Consider the following 9,253-nt stretch of genomic DNA (forward strand, 5'->3'; position numbering starts at 1 on the left):
TTCAGTGATTAGGCGATCGAGCACTTTTCTTGGATTCAACATTGTCTCGTCCAAAGACGACTGTTTCTGCACAGCAACATCAATTTCCGGGTCTAATTTATCACTTCCATTAGGAATTTTAGGTCCTTCATAGGAAAGGCCACTCCTCAGATTAATTAAATTCACCGTCTCATGATGTTTCTTATCAGGTTGGGACGGTAAATGACCCGGCTGTCTCGAAGCTTGATTGGTGGCTAGTTGAGCTATTTGTGACTCAAGTGACTTTATTGATGCATATTTTTGTTGGTCACTTTTCCGCAATTGGATTGTCAATGACTGAATCATCGACTTTAACTCAGCCACATCACTTATACCACTGGAAGAAGCACCTTGTTGCGGCGGTGGGAAAGATAGAGGCTTTTGAAAGCCTTGTTGAGCTTTATGAGGTGGAACATAGACTTGTTTTTGTTGTTTCGGTGGAGGTTTAGGATTCAATACATTTTGACTAGTCCATCTCAAGTTAGGATGGACTCCACTCTGATTGTTGTAATAGGAGCCACCTTGCCTATATTGTTGAAAGGCAAAAACCTGCTCCTTCTCAGCTAGACAATATACAACAGTGTGACCGTCTTCTCCTCTACATCTCTCACATGAGACGGTTTCTTGTCTAGTCAACAAGTGAACCGTCTGTTGATCTCCCGCGTTCTGCAACTCCAACTTGTCAAACCTGGCATTCATGGCTTCCAACTGAGCCACAACTGCACTATCAGCAGAAGAAACGGTTCTAATTCCTCCTCTTGGGTTCCCATATTCAGCACAATGGGTAGCCATCTCCTCAATGATCCCCCAACCCTTGTCATCATCGATATTCTTTTAGAACCGACCATTCGATGCATCATCCAAAATAGCACGGTGGTCGTCATACAACCCATTATAGAATTGGTTGCACAAGAACCACTGATCGAAGCCGTGATGAGGGACGGACCGTACAAGCTTCTTGAACCGATCCCACGCCTCGTACAAGTTCTCATCTGGTGTTCGCTTGAAACTTGTAATCTTTTCTCTAAGCTGATTAGTTCGTTGTGGAGGAAAGTACCTTTTATAGAAGGCTAGGGCCAGGGTCTCCCAGTTGGTGATCCCAGCTGCAGTCCTATCAAGGTCAGTGAGCCACTCTCGGGCTCCATCAGTCAGAGATAAAGGAAATAGAACTTCCTTAATCTTGTCCTGTGTCACTCCCTTAGTAGCGGGAATGGTAGAACAGTAGTCTGTGAAAACCTCAATGTGCTTTCGCGGATCCTCACCAGCTACCCCTCGGTACATATTCCTTTCAACCAAATTGATATAAGATGGCCGAAAGTCGAATGTACTGCCATCCTCTATTACAAGGTTGAAACCTTTAGGAATAGAAGCAGCTGTAGGCTCAGAATGACTCGCGATGTTAGGCATCTTCACAGAATTGGGTGCAGAAATAGAAGTATCTTCTTCAAAAGACTGGTCTTCTGCCAATAAAAAGTGTTCAAGATCGGGGTCAAAAGTACTCAAGGCTTCATTTTGACGATTCTTTTTCAATAATTGTCTATAGCGAAAATTCCGCTCTGGTTCAGGATCAGCTGATACTAATTATGACCTGTTAGACATGGGCATAAACAAAACTAGAGAAAATAAATAAGAACTGTCGAAAATAAGCAGAAAAATAGGCTAATTGCCTCCCCGGCAACGGCGCCAAAATTTGATACCTGTCATCTAGTACCAAAAATAAATACCTAAAACAACTAATAGAAGCTAGTGGAAGTAGGGTCGATCTCCACAGGGAGGCTATTATATCTATTTGCTAATCTAAGTCTGTCAAGGTAACCAATGGGCGTTTTGAATTGATTTCTAAACTAAGAAGAGATTAAGGCAAGAGAAAAGAGCAATGATAACAATGAGAATTAAAGATGTGATCAGATAAAGAGAAGTATGCTAGGAAGTCGGTTCACCATGGCAATTAATCAACTCGGTCATAAATAGCTCAGACGATCTAATGTGAGAAGGGTAAGGGAAAGGTCCTTTCGGTCCGCTATCCGCCCTAGAATACAACTAACTTAACTTTCATCCTCATTAGTGTAGTCTACTGTTTATAACAGGTCTATTTATTCCAATCTTTCGATCTAGGTCTGAATTTAACCAATTTAACTAGTTTAGAAGTGTGCAGTCAACTAAACGATTACAATTATATTGTCATAAAACAGTTCTCATAATTCAATCATCTAACCTAATCATAACATCGTTAACTCACTACCATGGCTCCCCTAATCCTAACATAAAGGGATTTAGCTACTCATAATATTGATGAAACAAACAATAATAACAATGAATAAACTAGTAAGAGACATAATAGAATGATTAAAGGAACGATACTGCATAAATTAACAACAATAAATTAAACAAAAATTAAGAACAAAGATTAAGAGCAAAGGAGATTAGATTAAGTATATAGAGTAAAGAAAGATTACAAAGAAGTGAGTCCGGCAATAAGAACAAGTTCAACGTAGCAAAGGAAAAAGGGAAGAGCAAATTGTCTACTTCAAGTTTCTGAGATTAAAGGAGTAATTAAAAGATAATCCTGACCTAATTGCGTCTTCCCTTATATAGGGAAGATTTTCATTAACTAAACTAAGATATTAATTAAGTTACACGAAATTAAAATCCCGTGTAAAACAGCAACCTACTCGATCGAGGATCTTCAATCCACTCGATCGAGCAAATCCTCAGCCAAGTCCTTCGATCAAACAAAAACAGCCTTCGATCAAGGACCTCCAAATTAGCACACTTCGATCAAGTTCAGCAGGGACTCGATCGACCATCTTGAACCACCAAAACCACTCGATCGAATAGACAGACTAGGCAAAGTCTTCGATCGAGTGCTCAGCTACTGAAACAGCTCGTGTTCTTCACTTGGTTAGCTTCCGGGACTCCTTCACGCTTCCCGAGGCACAACACTTCCGCTCTAAATCCTCCATCTCCATAAATGCATTCTAAGAGGACTGAATAAAGCACGATTTTACTACTTTCAGGTCAGTTCCTGCAAATGAGACGAAACAAACCAAAGTAGCCTATTCGGGGCATTTTGCAATACAAAACTATGAAAACGACATGGAAATGCGTGCAATAAGAGGCAAAAAAGGACTATATAAATTGCACGTATCAATTAGTAACCATGTTTATTGTGTTATCCATGCTTGTTTCTTTATCTTTTAATTTCTCTCTTATAGGTATGTGTGAGTAGTCTTATCTAAGGTCATGGGGGATCTTGGCTGATTAAAGGGGGTGAATTTGGGTTGTTACCCTTTTGAATTGGGTAATTAATTGGTCTTACTCTTGTGCATATGAAGTTCTCGATGAAATGTTTGAACGAAAGTTTGAGTCTTTCATTAGTATGTTTAACTTATCTTGGTGCATTATGCTATTGGATGGTTTTAGAAGTGTTTAATGAGATGATTAAATGAAAGTTGTAGCCTTTATTAGACATATTTGATCCATCTTGGTGCCTATGCTAGTCTTTATGCATGTTTGTGATGAGTTTGTCTAAACTAAGTGAAAGCTTGTTTGTAAACCCTTACTCCCATGCCTATGAAATGTTTGATGGATTGCTTAAATGAGAGTTTGAGTCTTTCATTATCATGTTTAGTCTATCCTAGGTCGAAAGCCAATGGAAGGCCTATATGGCATGGTCGAGACGAGTTTTTCTTACTAAGTAAATGCTTGTTGGTTAGCTCTAATTGACTAAGAAATTAGGATCAATCATAGGCCTTTATCATTACTCATTTCTTGTTAACAATCTTCTTTTCCCCAACTTACCCAAGTGAACCCAAAGACCTTAGTTTTCCTTCATTAATTAGAAACAATTTCATTTAGTTTAATTTTATACCTTGTTGCATCTTAGTTTACAATAAATCAATCTTTCATTTGTTTGACTAAACTAAAGACTTAAGCAAACCGAGTATTTAACCCCCGCCATCTTTGTGTCCGACCCCGATTAAATACTACTTTTTAATTGGGTTTTATAAATTACTTTGATTCGGAAATGACGACAAATCCGACTATCAAAATGGCGCCGTTGTCGGGGATGGCGTTAGGTAATGCTTAGTTAGTTAAAGTCTTAGGCTTAGTCTTTACTTGTTGTTTGCTTGTTTGAGTAGTTACTTCTTTCTTGTAGAGTGAGTGTGTTATTGCTTATTGTTGAAGTATGTGCCTAGAGGAAACGGTAATCCTTTGCTTAGTGACCCGGAACCGGAAAGGCTCTTTAGAGCTTTAAGAAGAAGGACCTTAGCAAGGATTGGGAAATCCAACTTGGCAACTTTAAACCAAGCTAGCACATCCACCCAATCTCACCTTGAAACCTTTACCAAAGAACAACCAAACAATGTTGGAGCTTGTGTCCTCCACAAATTAGTGTGATAACATTTGTAAATCTCTTACAGGTTCACAAGGGTATACTTCGTATATTTAATCGGTTGATTAACGTTTACCTAATAACGGTTGGCTTGCTAGAAAGTTTGACGTTATTATCATACAGATGGTGGTGATCAACTGGTCCCTAAAGGTCACACCTATAGGATGTAATTGAGAGATGTGGTTATAGGAATATGATCACATTGATGCCTAATATGACTAAACAGTTAGTCAATGTGTTGATGAGACAATTATTTAATGAAGATTAAATAATATTAGTTGAGACGAATTAACTGTCAATTCGTAAATTGAATATAATAAGTTATATTTAATTAAATGTATGTAATGTTAGCTTGGACGAATTAATCTGTTAATTCGTAATTAAATGTAATCAGTTATATTTAATATCAACAAGTTGAATGTGCCATAGTGGTAATAGTGAGGGTACACAAACCAAGAGGTCATGGGTTCGATCCTCACTAGATGACAATTTAACACATTTTATACATTTTTGGATTAACTGAAAATAAGGAAATATACTCCTTATTTCGGTCAAATGGGCCGAAAATTAAATGAAGATAATTTACCCTAATTAACTCCTTATACACGGTATATAGGGAGTGAGGGAGATTATCATTCTGACCTAATTTTTCCTAAGCAATTTTTGTGCCTCCTCTCATCAGTAAAAAACAGAAAACAACATAATTTTACAGAAAATTTTAGATCGATTCTAGCATAATCAGATGGGCATATCTCATATCGTCTTGGGTGCAACCGATAGGCGAATATCTACTTTGATATTGTTCTTAGGCCATATTTGCTAGGACCGAAGGTTATTTCTGAATCCTTTATTTTGTTTATGTATTTTATTTATGACTAGTGATCGTCTTAATTAAATTCGTTATAATCCTTCAATTTTAAGGGAAGTATACAGATTATTTCCCACAAGTGGTATCAGAGCAAAGGCCACGAATTTTAATTTTGATGATTTTCATAAAAATTGTATGTAAACATTTAGGGTTTCGAAAAAATTAGGGCACGGCTGTTTTTTTTGTTAATGCCGATTGAAAAAAAAAATGTTTGCAGCCGGTGTTTGTTCTTTTTGATGCGAGATTTCCATTTTTATTTTTCATAATGTTGTTTTAATCAGTTAAAATTATCATATGAAGAATTGGTAGATGTTTGATTTGATGCAGATTAAGTTAAAACATAAATGGAATCGTCATGTTTGATTTAATGCAGATTAAGTTAAAATTAAAAAGGCATTAGGGTCCTAATTTAAAACCGTGAATTTTTTTTTTGCTGTTTCTGTACTGTTCACGGATGAACAGTATTAAAAAAAAAAAAATTTGCTGTTTTTTTTTCTTCTCGATTTTTCTAAGAAAAACCGATTAAAGTTTTTTGCGGTTGTTTTGTTTATGCCGTTTTGAAAAGCATCCGAATTTTTTTTTTGTTGTTACTGTTCACGTGTTACTGTACAGATAAAACCGTGTATAAAATAAGAAACATGCTTGTTTTGTTTTTCTTTGTTTTTGCCGAGACAAAAAAAAAAGGATTTTGTTTTTGTTTTGATTTTGGCCAATTAGTTATTGTGAAACGGTTCACAATTAAAATATACCGAATTATTTTAAAGCAGTTTAAAATTTTGACGGATTGAATTCATATTACAAGTTTTATATGGATTAAGAATGAAATTAATGTGATTAATTGAGGAATTGTCACTTAATTTGATTTAAATAGGTGGTTTGGATAAATTAATCAACATAATTAAGGAATTGTGTCATGTATGTTTAATTTTTTTTAGTTGATGCATTTTAATTTTGTTGAATGAATCGAATGAATGAATTTTATTTACGTATTTATTTTGCAATCGGTTGTAAATTGTAATACTTAGTGTGGCCTTAGTCAAATTATGTTTTCGTAATGAAGGAAACATGATTTTTTAATGTAATTATGAGATCTCGAATCTCCTTTATTTTTCTTTAGTTTTTGGGTTTTGAAATTAGAATGTAATAAATAGGTTTATTATGTAAATTTTATTTATTGTATTTTTCAAAAGAAGACTAAAGATGGAGAATGAAGCTCACTCCCGCTACATGGATCAAGATGGAACATCAAGACAAGCTTCTCGGGTCCAAGGATGGATTCCAAACTTGTATTTATTGTTCATTTTGATAGGATAGGCCACACTAGGACTTTTATTGTTTTACGTTTTCATTCTTATTGTTTTCATTCACATGATAGTTTTTGCATCATATTCCGCCTAAAACCAAACCACCTACTACTAAAATGCATGAAAATTGACTCATATAGGTTGTATGTTAGTTTTCATGGACATGCAGATGTCACAGTCTTTAAGCCATCACCTTAGTTTATTCATTCTCGCATGCTAGATATTAGTTCACTTAAAAATGAATTAAAATAAAGTTGATGGGATCTTCCTCTAAAACGGAAATTGAGATTAGTCTTTATAAGGGCAAACAACTATGAATCCCTTCTTCGTCGGTAGGCATAATATGACCCCTTCTACGTTGGGTAAGTAGTTGTGTTGACTTAGTTTACCTCAACATCATAGTCCGAAGAGTTTCTCGTGATTATGATGGACTAAAGATAGAATTTACAGAAATTTATCGACCAAGAATTCTAACGGTAGAATTAGCTAAAAGGTTAGCTTATCAATTTACAGAGAATTGAGTCTTGGGATCATTTATATAATTCTTGAGGGAGGTCAATTGTATAAATGTATTGAGTCTTCGCGTTATGACATTAGTTCATTAGACTTAAAATCAAAACGATGCACATGCTTATTATTTTTATTCTTCTTCTCGCAGTGTAGAACACGTTTATTTTCATAATACTGTTACAACGAAATGGCTGGAAATAACAAAATCCCAATGTCTAGTGCCATACTTGATCGCGCGCGTCTGGTGAAAATATTCATGGACCGGATGAATCGGTTCACACGCCCGAAAAACGACGGGTCCAACTTTGCGGATCGGGAGGCGGCACTACGGAATGTGCCATTCTTGACGGTAAGCTCAAGTACTTAATCGAGCCAATACCGGTAAACCCATACCCCAATGCAGGAGTCAACGAGTCACTCGCTTATAGTGATTTCGTTATGGAAGCGGGTGCGATAAAGAACGTACTCATCTTTGCAATGGAAACCAATTTGCAGAGACGCTTCATTGCCCAAGGTGCAAACAAGATTTTCACCACGCTCACTAACGAGTTCTCAAAAGCACCGAGAATCGTTACATATGAGCATACCTGTTGCTTCTTTGATGCGAAACTCCAGAAGGGCCAACCGGTTAGCCCACACATTCTTCACATGATTGAGAATGTCGAGAAGTGGAGGCTTTGAATTGTAAAATCGGTGAGAGCATTGTCATTGACCGAATGCTTCATTCTCTTCACGATGGTTTTGCCCTTTTCAGGGCGAACTATTACATGAATGACTTGAAAAAGAGTCCTCATGAGCTACACTCCATTCTCGTACAGACCGAGAAGGATATGAAATTGAGTGGGAGCGTGAAGCAGGATGTTCTCACGATTTACAACAAAGGTAAAGGTAAGGGCAAGGCTCATGGCGACCTAGCTGTAGGTAAGCCAAAGTTTAAGAAGCCATGAAACGGTAAGAGTGCGCCTGGTGAGACTAGTGGCTCACAGGGCAAGGTAAAGAGCAAGGGCGGTGACATAGAGTGCCACCATTGTCACAAGACTGGACATTGGAGGAGGAACTGTCCCGTTTACCGTGAGGACATCAAAGCAGCCGCGTCGTTCTGTTGGTATGTCATCTTATATTCATATGATTGAGATTAACCATGCAAGTTTCGGAACTTGGGTACTTGATACTGGTTGTGGTTCTCATCTGTGTAATCATTTGCAGGGCCTAAAGAACATCATACCTCTTGAAAAAGGTGATGTGGACCTGCGAGTCGGGAATGGAGCACGAGTTGCTGCTGTCTCGAAGGGAACATATGTAATCCAACTCCCTAGTGGTTTTGAGTTATTTTTAAATAACTGTTACTATGTACCCAGTTTGTCTAAGAACATTATTTCTGTTTCCGTACTTGCTAAAGACGGTTTTGCATTTTCAATAAAGGATAATAGCTGTATTTTCTCTTTTAATGAAATGATTTATGTCAAAGCAGTTTCCATGAATGGAATTTACATCTTAGATCAAACCACAGAAATATTACACATGAATAATAAGAAATTAAAGGTTGGTGACAAAGATCAGACCTATCTATGGCATTGTCGAATGGGACACATAAATGAGAAACGCGTGAAGAAACTCGTCGATGATGGGACTATTCCCGCATTCAATTTTTCTACATATGGCACGTGTGAATCATGTCTCATTGGCAAAATGACTCGAATTTCTTTCAAAGGTGTTGGAATGCGCGCTAGTGACCTATTAGGACTCATACATACTGATGTTTGTGGACCTATGTCAATTACCGCTAGAGATGGCTATAGATATTTTATCACTTTCACGGACGATTTGAGTAGATACGGATATGTCTACTTAATGAAGCATAAAAGTGAGTCCTTTGAGAAATTCAAGGAATACCAGAACAGGGTACAGAACCAACTGGGAAGAAAGGTTAAAGCACTCCGTTCAGATCGGGGTGGCGAATATCTTTCAAATGAGTTTGATCAACACCTTAAAGATGTGGAATCGTTCTACGATTAACTCCACCTGGATCACCTCAATTAAATGGTGTGTCCGAACGGAGAAATCGAACCTTACTTGATATGGTTCGATCCATGATGAGTCACACGGTAGTGCCCGATTCATTATGGGGTTATGCTCTTTGTGTTTTGCTCTTATACT

The 9,253-nt window shown here is 37.2% G+C and overlaps 1 non-coding gene across 1 annotated transcript; it reads left to right on the forward strand.

Annotated features, from left to right (window-relative positions):
• Positions 1-943: 943 nt before the first annotated feature.
• LOC141645174 (small nucleolar RNA R71) lies at positions 944-1,050 on the forward strand. The gene has a single exon (XR_012544760.1). It is a non-coding gene; the product is annotated as a small nucleolar RNA R71 (small nucleolar RNA).
• The last annotated feature ends 8,203 nt before the right edge of the window (positions 1,051-9,253 follow it).

Source organism: Silene latifolia, chromosome 2 (assembly GCF_048544455.1).
Source record: "Silene latifolia isolate original U9 population chromosome 2, ASM4854445v1, whole genome shotgun sequence".
NCBI classification, from domain to species: domain Eukaryota; kingdom Viridiplantae; phylum Streptophyta; class Magnoliopsida; order Caryophyllales; family Caryophyllaceae; genus Silene; species Silene latifolia.